The sequence below is a fragment of the Sceloporus occidentalis genome, unplaced genomic scaffold (assembly GCF_023333645.1).
Source record: "Sceloporus occidentalis isolate IW3139 unplaced genomic scaffold, rSceOcc1.0.p SCAF_34, whole genome shotgun sequence".
Classification (NCBI taxonomy): Eukaryota; Metazoa; Chordata; class Lepidosauria; order Squamata; family Phrynosomatidae; genus Sceloporus; species Sceloporus occidentalis.
The window spans coordinates 5,060,284-5,075,742 of NW_028317014.1; positions in this window are offsets into that span (position 1 = coordinate 5,060,284).

The following is a 15,459-nucleotide window of genomic DNA, read 5'->3' on the forward strand; positions in this document are numbered from 1 at the left end:
CTCCTGGTGCTGTAACTTACCCGGCACATCCCACTGGTCTCCCTGTTCTATCAGTTAAATGTCCGTACGAGCGACCAATAGAGTCGCTCGTACGGACATTTAACTGATAGAACAGGGAGACCAGTGGGATGTGCCGGGTAAGTTACAGCATTGGGGTTTTAAAAGTCTGCACGAGCGACTCTGTTGGTCGCTCGTGCAGACTTTTAAAACCCCAATGCTGCAACTTACCCGGCACATCCCACTGGTCTCCCTCCCTGTTCAATTAATTAAATGTCCGTACGAGCGAACAATAAAGTCGCTCGTACGGACATTTAACTCTGTACAGGGAGGGAGATGAGTGGCATCGGCAGGGTAAGTTGCAGCATTGGGGTTTTAAAACCCCAATGCTGCAACTTGCCCTGCCGATGCCACTGGTCTTTAACTAATTGAACAGGGAGGGAGACCGATGCCACTGGTCTCCCTCCCTGTTCAATTAGTTAGTCTGTGCCGGGTTAAATGTCCGTACGAGCGACCAATAAAGTCGCTCGTACGGACATTTAACTCTGTACGGGAGGGAGACCAGTGGCATCGGCAGGGTAAGTTGCAGCATTGGGGTTTTAAAACCCCAATGCTGCAACTTGCCCTGCCGATGCCACTGGTCTTTAACTAATTGAACAGGGAGGGAGACCGATGCCACTGGTCTCCCTCCCTGTTCAATTAGTTAGTCCGTGCCGGGTTAAATGTCCGTACGAGCGACCAATAAAGTCGCTCGTACGGACATTTAACTCTGTACAGGGAGGGAGATGAGTGGCATCGGCAGGGTAAGTTGCAGCATTGGGGTTTTAAAACCCCAATGCTGCAACTTACCCTGCCGATGCCACTGGTCTCCCTCCCTGTTCAATTAGTTAGTCTGTGCCGGGTTAAATGTCCGTACGAGCGACCAATAAAGTCGCTCGTACGGACATTTAACTCTGTACGGGAGGGAGACCAGTGGCATCGGCAGGGTAAGTTGCAGCATTGGGGTTTTAAAACCCCAATGCTGCAACTTGCCCTGCCGATGCCACTGGTCTTTAACTAATTGAACAGGGAGGGAGACCGATGCCACTGGTCTCCCTCCCTGTTCAATTAGTTAGTCTGTGCCGGGTTAAATGTCCGTACGAGCGACCAATAAAGTCGCTCGTACGGACATTTAACTCTGTGCGGGAGGGAGACCAGTGGCATCGGCAGGGTAAGTTGCAGCATTGGGGTTTTAAAACCCCAATGCTGCAACTTGCCCTGCCGATGCCACTGGTCTTTAACTAATTGAACAGGGAGGGAGACCGATGCCACTGGTCTCCCTCCCTGTTCAATTAGTTAGTCTGTGCCGGGTTAAATGTCCGTACGAGCGACCAATAAAGTCGCTCGTACGGACATTTAACTAATTGAACAGGAAGGGAGACCAGTGGCATCGGCACTGCCGATGCCACTGGTCTCCCTCCCTGTTCAATTAGTTAGGGGTTAACTTTTTTTTAAAGGGTTAAGGGGCCGTGCAAGTGAGCCTATTGTTCGCTAGCACGGCCCTTTAACCTATGGATTTCCGCTGTCAGGGGCTACAAAGACCCTGCGAGTGAGCCTATTGGTCACCTGCAGGGTCTTTCTCTGGCATCAACCAATTGGTTGATGCCAGAGGAGGTCCCTGTAGGCGACCAATAGGCTCATTCGCACTGCCCTGTAGCGTGACGGCGAACCTGCGGATTTCCACTTCCGGGAACTGCCGCGATGCCGCGAAGCCAAGAAGCCAAGACAAGGTAAGATGAAGGGGGGGAATGGTAGACGAAGACGAAGACAATCACGAAGATCTTCGTGGTGTGTGTCTTCGTCTTCGCCTACGTTTTACCGCCGCCGTCTTCTCTTCGGCGTGTCTTCGGAACGAACACGAAAACGCACTCTTCGTGTTCGTTTCCATGTTCGCCCGAAGACGAATGCACAAGTCTAATAACTGGTGTTTCAGTGCTTTTTCCTGTTAACCCACATATTCCACGGCATGCTTTCTTTTAGTGAAACTTGTTGAATCTTTTATGATTCACTAGTATATCAAGACCCAAAGGAGGCACCGTTATTGGCGTCTGTCCATGCTGATGTTGGGGCAAAACTAGAAACCAATGGTCCCCAGGCTGAAAGGCCTTGCTGGCTCCCCTGTTTATATGAACATGTAAGGAGGCAAAGGAGGGCTGACATCTTGCAGGTTAGGGGGTAAGTCAAACCAGAAGGCCCATGTAGATGTCCAGAACATTTTTCACTCACAAGGGACTTTGTACTCATGAATTTGTACATTTTCATTAAAATTGGACAGTGTAAAAAGCACAGAAAAGGAGCACAGAAAGGATTCAGTCGCTGTCTTACTGTTGCTAATAATCATACCTCCCATCTCTCCCTCTCCTGCTCTTTATAGGAGGGGGCGGCTGGGGTAAAAGGATAGGGCTGGTCACACACAGGGAAATCCATATTTAGGAAAACTTTTCTCCTGGAATGTAACAATCACCATAGAATCCAGTAGATTCCCTTAAAATTGTCCCAGTTTTGTCGTCATAATTATGAGCTATATTGTGATTTTTTTTGTGCTTATTATCCACTTCAAAATCATCTAATATTTCTTTAACGGCTTCATGTCTTGCCTTTCCTTATTAAAATTTCCACGTGTCCATCCGCTGTAAAGAGGTCTAGATATAACAGCTGTTCATCTACCTTACCTCTAAAGCAATTTACACCTTCCGTTGTGCTGTAAGATGTAATGTAGATAAAATATGCTTTGTAAATGCAAATGATTACAATGCTTTGTACGAGCACGGTGGGTTGCATGACCTGGGTTTGGAGCTATTTTTGTAGACGTGAGGGTATGGCTACCAATTGATTTTAAAACTTTGTATAATGTGAGTAAAGACCTTTTCCTCTAATGTAGAACTGCTAATGATTGAGATGAAAGCGCAAATAGCCTGCCATTGCTAACAGAATAAAATATTGTCACAGTCACTTTTCAAAAAGGAGCCTCAGGCTTTCAACTCCGCTAGAACTACAATGAACAGAACATTGCAAATGTTTTGCTTTATTACTTATAAGGCTTGTGTTGATATAATTAAGAACTGTAACCAGTCTGGAAATTGTTATTTTAGGCTATAATTGCATGTATTCTCACTGTTATTGTTTCTACCTCTGAAAAATCTATTTTTTTTCCATAAGTAACACTAGGCATTTGCCTTGACTTTCAGTTTTTTAGGGATGACTTTAGGAGATATTAACAGCCAGATTAAGATTCCACCAGTCCCTAGGACTTTATGGCACCCTGTTGGTTGCACATCTTTAATTAAGTAAAATAAGGTGCTTGCAATGATCACACAGGGTTTAATTGCTTGCATTGGCCGATGAGCAGGAAAACAACCTACAGCCAGTATACCTTGTGCCCTAGGCAGTCACCTAGGCTGAGTCCATTACTGTTTAGAAACTAGGCTCAAAATCCTCATGGTTGTATTCAACCTTAGAACATATTTCAACTTTACCTGTCTACCTTGATAGAACCTTGTTTTTATTCCTATATAGTCAATCACGAATGTAATATTCTTCAGAATATTGACTTTACTGCTGTCTATGCTCCAGACTACCGTGCATTACACATAATTATAGAAGTGACAATTCAATGTTTTAATTATGTGTAGGGCCAGCATGGCCTTTCTCCTCTTTGTATCTCACTGGGGTTAGCCCATCATGATGCTATGTTAAATCAGTAAGCTTTAACACGTTTACTACTGATAATCGGGTGAATAAACCTTTATATTCGCTGCTTCTAGGGATTGTCACACCTAATGTTCAAAATACTTTGCGGATTAAAACCTACAAAGCGGCGAGGGTTATGCAATATATTTCTAATTTCCGTCATATTGTTTGATCTCTTAGTACAGAGCCCAGGGTGAGACCCCCTTGAGTGAGACAGTTCAGTATCACATTACAAAAGCGTACATCACAGCTTAGAAAGATGAAAATCTAGTATATTCAAAATAAAAGCATTTGGCACTAAACACCAATTATGTCATAAAAAGAAAACACAGCTTCGATGCATAGGGACTATCAGCTTTCTTATCATAGCAATATATGTCATTTTTACCGATTCAATTCACTTTACGAGACATTTAGAGATCCTACTGGTTTTAAAAGGCTTGCAACTCTTTGCACAACAAGACTTTCGTCTTGATTAAGAATGAGATGATCGCTGACTATTGTTTATCTGAGTCATTGGATGAAGTAATGTGAATGCTCACTTTGATTGTATTTTGTTATGGAACTATATCACAGCTGATTTAAGTTAAACAAATTGCAGACACTCCTGCTCTCATGAATAAAATAACTTCTAGCCTTGGGAGTTGGTAGAATATTAAATGCGGTGGTCATATCCAAGTTTTGTATTATTATTCAATAATTATTATTTAATAAATATTATTATTTAATAATAATAATAATAATAATAATGTAATAAGGAATGGCTTATGCTGATATGAGACCTGCAGATGTCGTAGTTCACTTGGAGGCCAGGATTACCTGATGATAAAGGGCGCAACTCTCTTTTTACTATATACATAAGAACACAAGAGAGATGGAGGATTAAACATGCTTAGCAATCAGCATAGCCCTTGACAATCATATACCACTTAACACATGGCATGCACATTTTTATACATATTAACCTTTCAGGTAATAGCCTTATCTGCTGGCCTCAATAGCCAGTTAATGGTTAAACATTTAAAACTAATATGTTCTCCTTAACATATGCTCAATAGGTGGAAATAATTAGCACTTACCCTTTTCTTCCCATAGTTTAGCCATAAGAAGCTCAAGCCCTTCTATATTCACCGTGTCTGATTAGTCACTTCAAAAGACCAGCTTATTAAAAAAATCTCAGCATCAAATTTGCCAGACTGCCAAGTTTTGAAGAAATTATACAGGGCTGCTGCGACTCTTGCATTATGCATGAAAAATTTGGAAGAAAAAAAAAACAATTGGAGCATTGCAAGGCTAATTAGCTCCCTTTCCTTTTTTTTTTCCTTTTAATTTTCAAATATGGAGAATTATTTTCTAAATGATCCCCCGTACGAGAATTCTAAAGACGTTACACTATAATTTTTTTACTTTTTCCGCCCTTAAATCTTTGGTGAAAAATACATTTGTATGCATTATAAGTCATTATTAATTTTTAAGGTCAATATGTCATCATACAGTCGTTGTAGTAATTGGTTACTTTCGTTCAGAACTACTCACTATGAAGTTGAGTGGTCAGTTGCAATAAGGATCAAATTTGCAATTCACATACAACTTGTGGGTTAATGAATCCTCATTGCTTGCTTTTTATAACCCTACTATCCGGAGTCAAGTGAATGCAAATTGAGTGTTCATATTTGTTAGTGCGAATGTGAGTTGGCAATAAACATGGCTCTTTTACATACTTGGAGGTCCCATGGATGGCAGAGAAAAAGACTGAGTAGGGTGATGGATTAGGTACATCACCAACCATGGAAAGTGTTTGTGGCATGGAGTGGATCTTGCTTCAATCCTGTCACATATGTCAGCAAGAGTCAAGAAATGAATTCAGTGGAAAATGGTAGCCACTTAGGTGCCTACAGGCTCCTGACCTGAGGATTCAGTGAAGAACTAAATACTCTTCTGCTGATTAAAGCCCTTCTATTAAACGATTTGTGACAAGGCAGGCCATATGGGGCATCGCTCCAGGGCCTAAGTGTGCCAGACAGGCCCACAGCAGCTGACCCATGCTTAATTAAAAGGAGGCAATGAGGATTTACATAGAGGAGTAGAATACGGAGATGGTGGCGATAGTGGGGTTGAGAACTCCAAGTTGGGCAGATAAATTGTGAGGACTACATGGGAAAGCTTGCTCCGGACTTCATTAACCCAAAAAGAGCCCATGTCTCTTTTTTTGCCACCTTCTTCCAGAAACTATTGTGTAGATGTGATGTATACGTTTGACAAATTATTTTAGCATAGTTAGCAAGAAGAAGGTATACCATCAGGAATTAAGTAGCCCTGCTAAAATACATATAGTAAAGATGTTGCAAATTAAAAGTGTTTTACAAAAATTCAAAAATTCTGGTAGTATTGTGATTGATGAACATGTGCTGGAAACCATCTTAAAGCTGGCCTTTTACAAACTATATGGTCATACCTGGGAACTCTCTGGGTTTGACCCGGAGATTGCCGGGTGAGCGCCGCTCCTCCGCTTCTCTGGGTCAAGACCCAAATCCTCCGGGTCCCGAGAGCGGGGTCTTGACACGCCCCGTCCATTTTTCCTGACGTCACCGTGCAGTCCGGGCCGCGTCCCGCAAGGGAAGGCTCCAGGTAGCCGGAGCCCAGAAGTTCCCAGGCATGTATATGATTCTCTTGGGTTCTTTTGGGATGCAAAATCTACCTAACAGAGAAATGCATTGCCTCTGCTGTCCCTCCACTACAGTGCCATCTAAAGATAACTATTGTGAGGGATTTACTAGTATTTCAATAATTTCTTTCCATTTTTACCAGACTCTGAAGTTGAAAAGTTGCCTTTATATATTCATATAACAGATTCAACTACCTCAAATACAAAATAACCAATTCTCACAATTTATAACTATTTATAAAAATATGGAGGGGAAAAGAGAAGACTTTCGACAACTTTGGATGTGCTATTGGGGTGTATTGCCGTTATTTTATTATTGCCTGTGTTGTGCTTTGTGCAGCAATATTTACACTGTAAGTAAGTAGCTGGGAGTTAAATACGGATGTATCCTTATTGCCACGATTCCTTGGTGCGTTCTGCAATCACTCTATTAGCCATGCTATGCCAGCAGACTGTATTTAACATCACTTAAAGGAAATCAAGAATCCATCAGTAGCGGCTCTTGTCATTGACAGTCTTGCTTTTTTAGCTATGATGTATTAGAAACAAACAAAACAATTCCCATACAGACAGTAGCATGCAGAATGTAATCTGTCTATGCTTGCAGCATGCTGAAAATAATCTCAAGTGTTGATTTTAGACTGTTTTACCAAATGCACAGCGCAGTGGGCATATCACTGAATACAAATTTGCCGCTCCAACTGTATCAAGGGTCAATGTGTTTGTTTTTGTTTGTTTTTTGGTAGCTGTTGTGTAAGGTCGAATGGGTTTGTATTTCTATTTACGATAACACAATAGTAAGAGGTGTTGGAACCATCCGAGACATGCATACTAAGTTAACGCATAAACGTGGCACAATGTAATATATAAACACATATCCAACGACGGTACATTTACCTAGTACTTCTTGTACTAGCTCATAAGAAAGGCTGAACTGGCCCTGCACAATGCATAGATGAGATGACTATTCAGAACTTACTCTTGCAGGAGGAGCTCACTAGGGTCACAATGGCGCCTAGAAGCCTCTTCTCTAACTATGTACTCTGTTTTGGACTACGACTAGAAACATGTCACTGAACATGTATGAAATTGATATTATCTGTGTGAAACCTTGGAGAGACCTACCCCGGTGGGGTATTATGATCATAGACATCAGTAAGTGTAGCAGGTGAATTAACTTATTAATGTACTCTTGTAACCATAAGAGATAAGAGTACAGTCCAACATATGACGGGTAAGGATGAAGGGATTATGATGTGAGTCACACGGTTTATGTCATTGACATTTCAATAGATTAAATACGGATTATTTGCTGAAAACATTAGTTAATATAAGGAATTCTTCACTGTAAATATAAATACCGATAATTTTTTTTAAAAAAAGGGCTGCACTAATTGCACAGCGTCAATATTCTATTACATCGTAATTTCCAGTTATGTTTTCAGATAACGATTGACAATTTGACATCTTTAGAAATTGATTCTTAAATGAAAGCAGGAGAATTTCCACTCCGTGATGAGACAAGAATTGACTGTGCAGAATTCCAGTCCTGTCTGCCGGTGAAAGAGCTTACCGTATGAGTGCTCATGGATTTTATATCTTGTTTTATGAGTACGGTAGCATCAAACCTAAGCTTGTTATTCCAGTTTCGCTGTGTTTGAATCAGACTTTTAGCCTGGAAGAATTATTACCAGGAGAGTTCCCACTATAAGCTAAAACAGATGAAAATCAGATAGACACATATTGTTGTGAATTTGATATATTCCCTAAGCCTAGCTAAAACACTAGCTTAAACTTTGCGTTCCACTTTGAAAAAAAGCATTGTTATAGAAATATATGTTAAACAAGTTCGCCTTACCAGATCTATCGTTCTATTGTTTCCTTCGAGGCTATAGACACATAGAAACGCCAATACTGTTCAGATTTAAGTTTTTGCAGCAACAGCCTATCCGTGCCTGCTTTTTGTGTCACATCGCAATTTAGGGATTCCTGGCAAAAAATATAAATAATTCAAAACTTTAAGTGATTAAAATATTTATTATGTGAAAGGCTCCTGTTGACGCGTTTAGTCAAGCAGGTTAAATTCCGCAAAGTTAATAGCACACCTTTATTTATTTATTTTTAGAATTTAAAATATACTTTTCTTTTTCATGGGTTTTATGGCATTTAGAAACCAAATATAGGGATGAAGAACCAGAATAGGGATGTTACGTTGCAGATAGTCCTATAATGGATATAATCTCTGGTGGACTAGAACAAAGGAGCAGTGGGATTTGTTTTCCAAATGTCAGAATTCTCTTATCCATGTTCCCACGCGTGTCTCCTTAGTCTCAACATTCCCTTGTGAAAATATGGCCAGTACTACTTATGGCAAACTGTAAGGGAACATATATGTTTTCATTAAGATATACATATATTACATACAAATACACAGGCACTTTTACTTCAGATCACATATAATCTAAGCACATTGAGTCACTTGAATGTGGTTTGGGTCACTAACAGCCCGTTTCTCTCTCTCTCTCTCTCTCTCTCTATATATATATATAGTCTTATTTGTATTTTATTATTTAGTGTTCACTTAATGTACTTTTTGTGGATAATGTTACACTGCTATGGCATTAAGTTGTAACTTTTCTTTAACTCTTCAAAATTGATTTTAATTTGATATATTCTGCATAATTCTAGCCTCTCCAGCTTTCAACAAGAAGAAGATGCGAATAGGGGCACATGGAGCATGGAAAGGGAAGGAAATACGAAAGCACATCGTTTTTCATTTTGTGACACTAAATATTTAAAAGCTTTTGCGGAAACCAAGTGGCCCCTTGCCATACTGAGATAAAGTGATAAATTCATTTTTTTTTAATCCTTAAGATTCCATCTAGATCATTGTACGGAGTGTGATGATTACTTCACAGTGTACCAGTGTATAATAATAATAGGGAACAGAATATGTAAAGCATGTATAGCTTTCCTACACTGACTTTCACAACCAAGTAAAATTAGCATGTGCTACAACATAAAAAACTGAAAGCCAATTAATGATGTCTAGAATAACTAATTTATGTATTGAATTGTGAGCCAAATTAAATAAAAAAACATATTTTTTAATAACGCATATATTTTCTCCTTGAATAAATTAATAATGTATTGATAATATTAATTATTACTTTTGTCTTAGAGGTTCTTGCTGCTAGTAGTATGCGTCTTGTATTATGGTGGGATGGAAAACTTGCTCCTTGTGGTGAATGGAGCTAATGTCTGACCGAAAACATCAAAGAGGTAACTATGCCTTGGTTCTCGTACGTGTATGACATATTAGGCTATGGGAGCATCACCCCACGGTTTTGTGGTCAGATTTCAGGGAGAATACTTATTATTATTAATTATAATTAATCATTATCACAAATTATTATTATTCATTTTTTAGTTTATTTTTAAAATTAATTAAAAAAATATTATTCGTTAAATATTTTTGTTTTAGCTCTTAACTTTAATGGACTGACACATTACATATATAATATATTTGTCGTGTGAATCTGCAGTTTCACCCCTTCACATGGGTATTTAAACTTTGAATGGGCTTGTTCCATGGAAGACTTGTGGTGAGATGACAAATAACCTACTGCATTGATTGACCGTGGCATGAAGGGCAAGATGAACTCAGTTGGGATGGCCCTTTGGTGTATAATTAATTTAATACAGTGAGATGGAACTTTTTTTATCTCATGAAAACACAGTGTTTATTGACTAAACCCCAATGTGTTAAAATTATATTTACTTTATCTTTTAGAAACAAAAAAAAACACTTTAATCTTTACAAGCTGCTCATGTATTACAGTTGAGGTGAGAAAGAGGAAAATAAATGTCTTTAATATCTAAGTGCTCAACTGTGAACTAAAAAAGCCAGTGATATCAGATCTTGATATGGCCAGATAGATCTATTATCAAAAACCCAACAGCAAAAATACACAAGGAATGTTCTATTCCCGCACAACTTAAAAAAGAAAAAAGCTAATACATCCTGCGACGATTTTACATGGGAAAATTCTTCCCAGCCGCCCGCAAACATTTCTTTTTTCTCTTCCCATTTACTGAAGGGGTCAGTGTGTATCCAGACTTCTTAGTAATGATCATAAATTATGTGCTTAATGTGGGAGAAAGTAATGTTTTTGAATCTGATAATAAATTGGGTAATGTCCCATTATCGTCTATGAAAAACATAACCTTTTAAGTGCTAAAGGGGCCAGCTCTTCTCACAGTGGAATCAGTGAATTAAGGGGTATTCAGTCTCGCAAACATATACTGAAATCTTTTATGCGTTCTTTTTAATTATATGCATGCGACTGTGCTTTTTATTATTGAAGCTCAAAGCTAACTAATGGCATTTTATTTCAAAATGAATCTTTTTGTGCTGTGCTTTGCATAATAAATGTTTTGGGATTTATATTGTTAGAAATACATCAAAGTAGGACAGTATTTCTAAAAAAAAAAAAAAATTAAGTGTGTGTTGGATCCAGGAAATCTCTTGGTTAAGTCTAATTTATTTGGACTAGCAGATACAGAAATCTATGTAAGCTTGCGAGCCGGGCGCTCTTTACCTAATGAACCAGTTTGTCTCAGTCTGTCAATTCTAGTTTTGTCCTGGCCCTCGCCACCCCCAATCCCTCAACTTCCGACGCTCATTGTGCAGCAGAAAAACAAACAGGTCATGGCATCCAGCAGCACATTGGTCTGGAGATCATCCTGGTTTTTAGTGAGAGGGTGGTAAGTAGAACAGCCACCCAGCAGTGGTAGAGGTTAATACAGTAAGGGGAAATAAAAATGCGTAGGATAGGCATATGGCTGTTCTGAAGACAGGACCATGGACTGATTGAGGTTGGTGTTGGTAAGGCAGGAAAAAAATGAGCCAAATGATTCTTATCTTTCATCAAATTTCTATGATTCTTCGCCTCTTGGCTCCCTTCTTCAGAGGCTCAATAAGCACCATTATCTTTTAGGTTCAAGGTGTGTACAGTTTTTTCTCCTATGTGGCCAAAGCCCACAATATAGGATTGAAGCTTCAACTTCCCTTTGGTGAAGAAAAGCCACTAGAGACCATCTAATGTGCCCATCTTCCCTATCACAAAGGCAATCATTTTATTAGCCCAAGCTTCTGATAATCATTAATGACTGTTGCCTGCATGTAGTTCTTGCTTACTGGTGAGAGAAGATATCTGTATCCTGGTCAGAGAGTCAGCCATAAGAAAACATAATATTAAAGATACCAGTAACAAGACAATCTCTGCCATAGACCTTGTGAAGGCCCAGGTAGCACCTACGGTTCTGAGCTGGACCAAATATTTCCTCCTTTCACTGGTAATACTTTTGGTGTTAGCCATTTGCTCCTTCTCAGGGCTAACTATCAGTAATATCTCTATATTATTCTTGTGAACTTCATTACATTTATTTTGGACCAAAATGAAAATACAGCGAACCCTGTTCGCTGTACAGAGAATATCGAGCAACTTTTATCCAAATAGGGGCATGTTCAAAAAATCTACTCCAATCCAAAACCTGTAAAATCCCCAGTGAATTGAGGATTCTGGTTGGAAGTTTAAAATAACAACTCCAGAGTATAATTATATATAAAATGATACATACCATATGACCAAAAGTATGTGGACCCCCCTAATTACTTAGTTTAGATGTGTTTTAGCCGCATCCATTGCTTATCAGGTGAATAAAATCAAGCACATAGACAGCCGAAATTGTCAACAATTTACGTTGTTCTTTTTACAGTAAATTAATTCATAGAACATGACAAAAACAAAACTGACAGACTAAGATCAACCAATAAATTGGAAAAAGAGGACCAAGCTCACCAGCTTACAATCTTTTATTATAGTTATAGTAGAAAAAGGAACACAAAATATTATATAGTAAACTGTGCTTGCATACATGGTTAGGTTAGTTTGGCTGGTGTTAATATGTTTCTTGATGCTGAAATAGCTCAGCCACCTGTTTACTGCCCTAGTAATTCAATACATGTGGGACTCACCTTTCTGACTGTAAATCCTTTCTGCTTCCGAAAACGTCATATCATTTTGATTTGATTCTGAATCCAGCCATGTTGATTTTCTTCCATTTAATATGCTAAGTATAATCCAGATAGTCTTAATGATCAGCAACTATACGCTGTAAAAAAAACCCCAAAAACTGTCGCAGACTCAATAATTGAGTCGCAACAATGAACCACTCCGTCCCTGGAAGCAATTAGTAGATCATAAAAACAATTATATGCATTTGTAAACATATACAGTAAAAAAAAGGGCACCTTAATTTCAATGTGAGATACGTTTGGCACTATATTTATTCTGAAACTTTTTACAGCAAAAAGGTATAGAAACAAGTTAACATTTTCTTTTTTAAGGCTACAAAAATGAATTTAAACTGTAAATATATCCAAGCTTGCAACATTTACTGGTTGAAAAAAAGAGTGATTTTAATGCACTTCCTATTGCTCCTTGGCAGAACCCATCTAGAACATTGTGTTAATGATTAATATGAAGTCGGTGGAATTCCACGGTTGCTGGGAGTCTTGTGCCCAAGTATGAACTGCATTGCTAAATCAGCAAAGGCAGTTGTCAAGGAAACCTCTGTGTAATCTATTTAACCGGCTCCCAAAACACCAATCAAGGTCAGATAACGCACTCAAGCGCCATATGAATACACTCATATGGCATAAAGCTTTGTATCAAGACAGCAGGGAGGAAAAACCTCATTAGGAATTGTCGGGGGGGCTAAATTCAGTTCTAAAAAGTGTTAATTGGGATAGCAGTTACACTTTAGTATACATTAACGCAACCCGAACACAAGATTTAAAATGCAGTGTCCTTTGCTTAGGAGGGAGTTTGTGTATGCTTAAGATTTTTTTCTTATTACATCACATAAACTGTGACAGCAAAGTCAGTTTTGGGCATTTCTAAAAAAGATTTATTGAGCTATGCTTAGTTGGCTAACAACTTTGTTTCATGGTGCCCTTATTTAAATTTGCTCATCCGTTTTTAGATTAAAATCATAAATATTGTTTTTGTTAGATTCAAGAGTTTTAAATATTATTTTGGTATAAATAGCTAATTTTTGTAGTACGACCTGCAAAGTCTTATCATCCCATGCTCAGTGGTGTTTGTAAATTAGTACAGTGACTATAGGTGATATCGTATAACACACTGTGTTCTTATCGATAGATTTCTCAGTGATACAGGAACATTAGTGATATGTTTTAGTAACGTCTAAATGTTGTATAGACTTAAAGAATGTTGATAGTAATAGGGCTTTAGGATACTTCCAAAGAGGAATAGCTGTTCTGGGTTACTTTGTGCCCCTCTACTGCTTGCTGTTATGTGGCTGCAGGGTAAGAATGACTTTTTCAAAGACAAAAGCATGTAGTCCAACATAGGTTTCCCAAGATTTAATTTTCCCAAGAGCCAGGGGGAGATAACAATACCTGGGATCTCTGAATTTAAAGCCCTGCTTCCCTGGGTCTCCAGGTCAGTTTCTCCTTTGTCTTGGCATTGGAATGGTGTTTGGTCAATCCACTCCTCACGTACTATCTGCCTGCCCCATATTCACCCCATGCCTACCCCTCACCACCATGTGCAGCGAGTCTCTTCACAAAGTCACTCCCCATAAGAGAGAGAGCTCCAGGGAGCCTACTCTGGGAAGTCCACAGGTGAGGAAGTAACAGGCAGGGTTTTTTTTGTAAATCAAATAGTTCTGTTCTGTGATATCACAACACCTAATCCATGCATAGGAACAGGGATCAGACTTTTTTTTAGCAGCTTGCCAGATATTTTATCTCACAATATATCAACTGACAGCCTGCTGGAACTTCATTTTCTTCCCCAATGGTGTTAAGTAACATAGTAACAAACAAGCAGCCATGATAGGCCTGGTCCAAAAACAGAACGCTGCCTAATTTTATATACCGTATTTTTCGCTCTATAAGACGCACCTGCTGATAAGACGCACCTAGATTTTAGAGGAGAAAAAAAAGGAAAAAATATTTTGAGCTAAAAAATGGGCTATAAAAAAAGGACATCATCCTCCCGTCATGCCTGCACAGAAAAAAGCTGGTCAGACATGATGGGAAGTATAGTTGGACTACAAGCGCCGTACTGCGCATGCGCCGGCGCCATACGTGACACGGCGCTTGCGTCAAATCCCCCCGTCCTCTCCATCCAGTCCGCCCTTAGCCGTCGCAACGGACCAGAGAAGAGGAGAGGCGGCGACAGAGGCGGCGGTCTCCAGATGAAGACCTCCCCTGGACGGCGAAGCGAGACAGAGACTGTCCGGGACACTTTTGGTGAGTACCGTATTGGCTCGGATATAGGCCGCCCCCGTATATAGGCCGCACCCTAAAAGTTTGGTGCTTTTTTAAAGAAAAAGTTTTTTTCTTTAAAAAAGCACCAAAAAACATACTGCCACTCTGCCCCCCCCGCCCCCCGAGATATGCTACCACTGTCCTCCCTCCCCGAGATACGCTGCCACTGTCCTCCCTCCCCGAGATACGCTGCCACTGTCCTCCCTCCCCGAGATACGCTGCCACTGTCCTCCCTCCCCGAGATACGCTGCCACTGTCCTCCCTCCCCGAGATACGCTGCCACTGTCCTCCCTCCCCGAGATACGCTGCCACTGTCCCCCTCTGCCCCCCCCTCCCCAACTTACCGGAGCAGACTCCCGGGTGTCTTGCGGGGCCGGCGGGGGACATCTACGCAATACAACTTCCGGTGCGGCACATCCGGCACCGGAAGTTGTATTGCGTAGACGTCCCCCGCTGACCCCGCAAGACACCCGGGAGTCTGCTCCGGTAAGTCCGCGGGGGGTGCAGAGGTAAAACGCATCCGCACGATGCGCTTAGACAACCTCCCGTGCCGGCACCCCCCCCCGTGGGAAGTGCTGGCAGGGGAGGCTGTCTGAGCGTATCGGGGAGTAGGATGCAGGTCCCCTGCACCGCTGCGGGGGATCTGTATCCTAACCCCGCTGCCTGCCCGGCGCCCGGGACTGCATGTCCCGGGCGTCGGGCG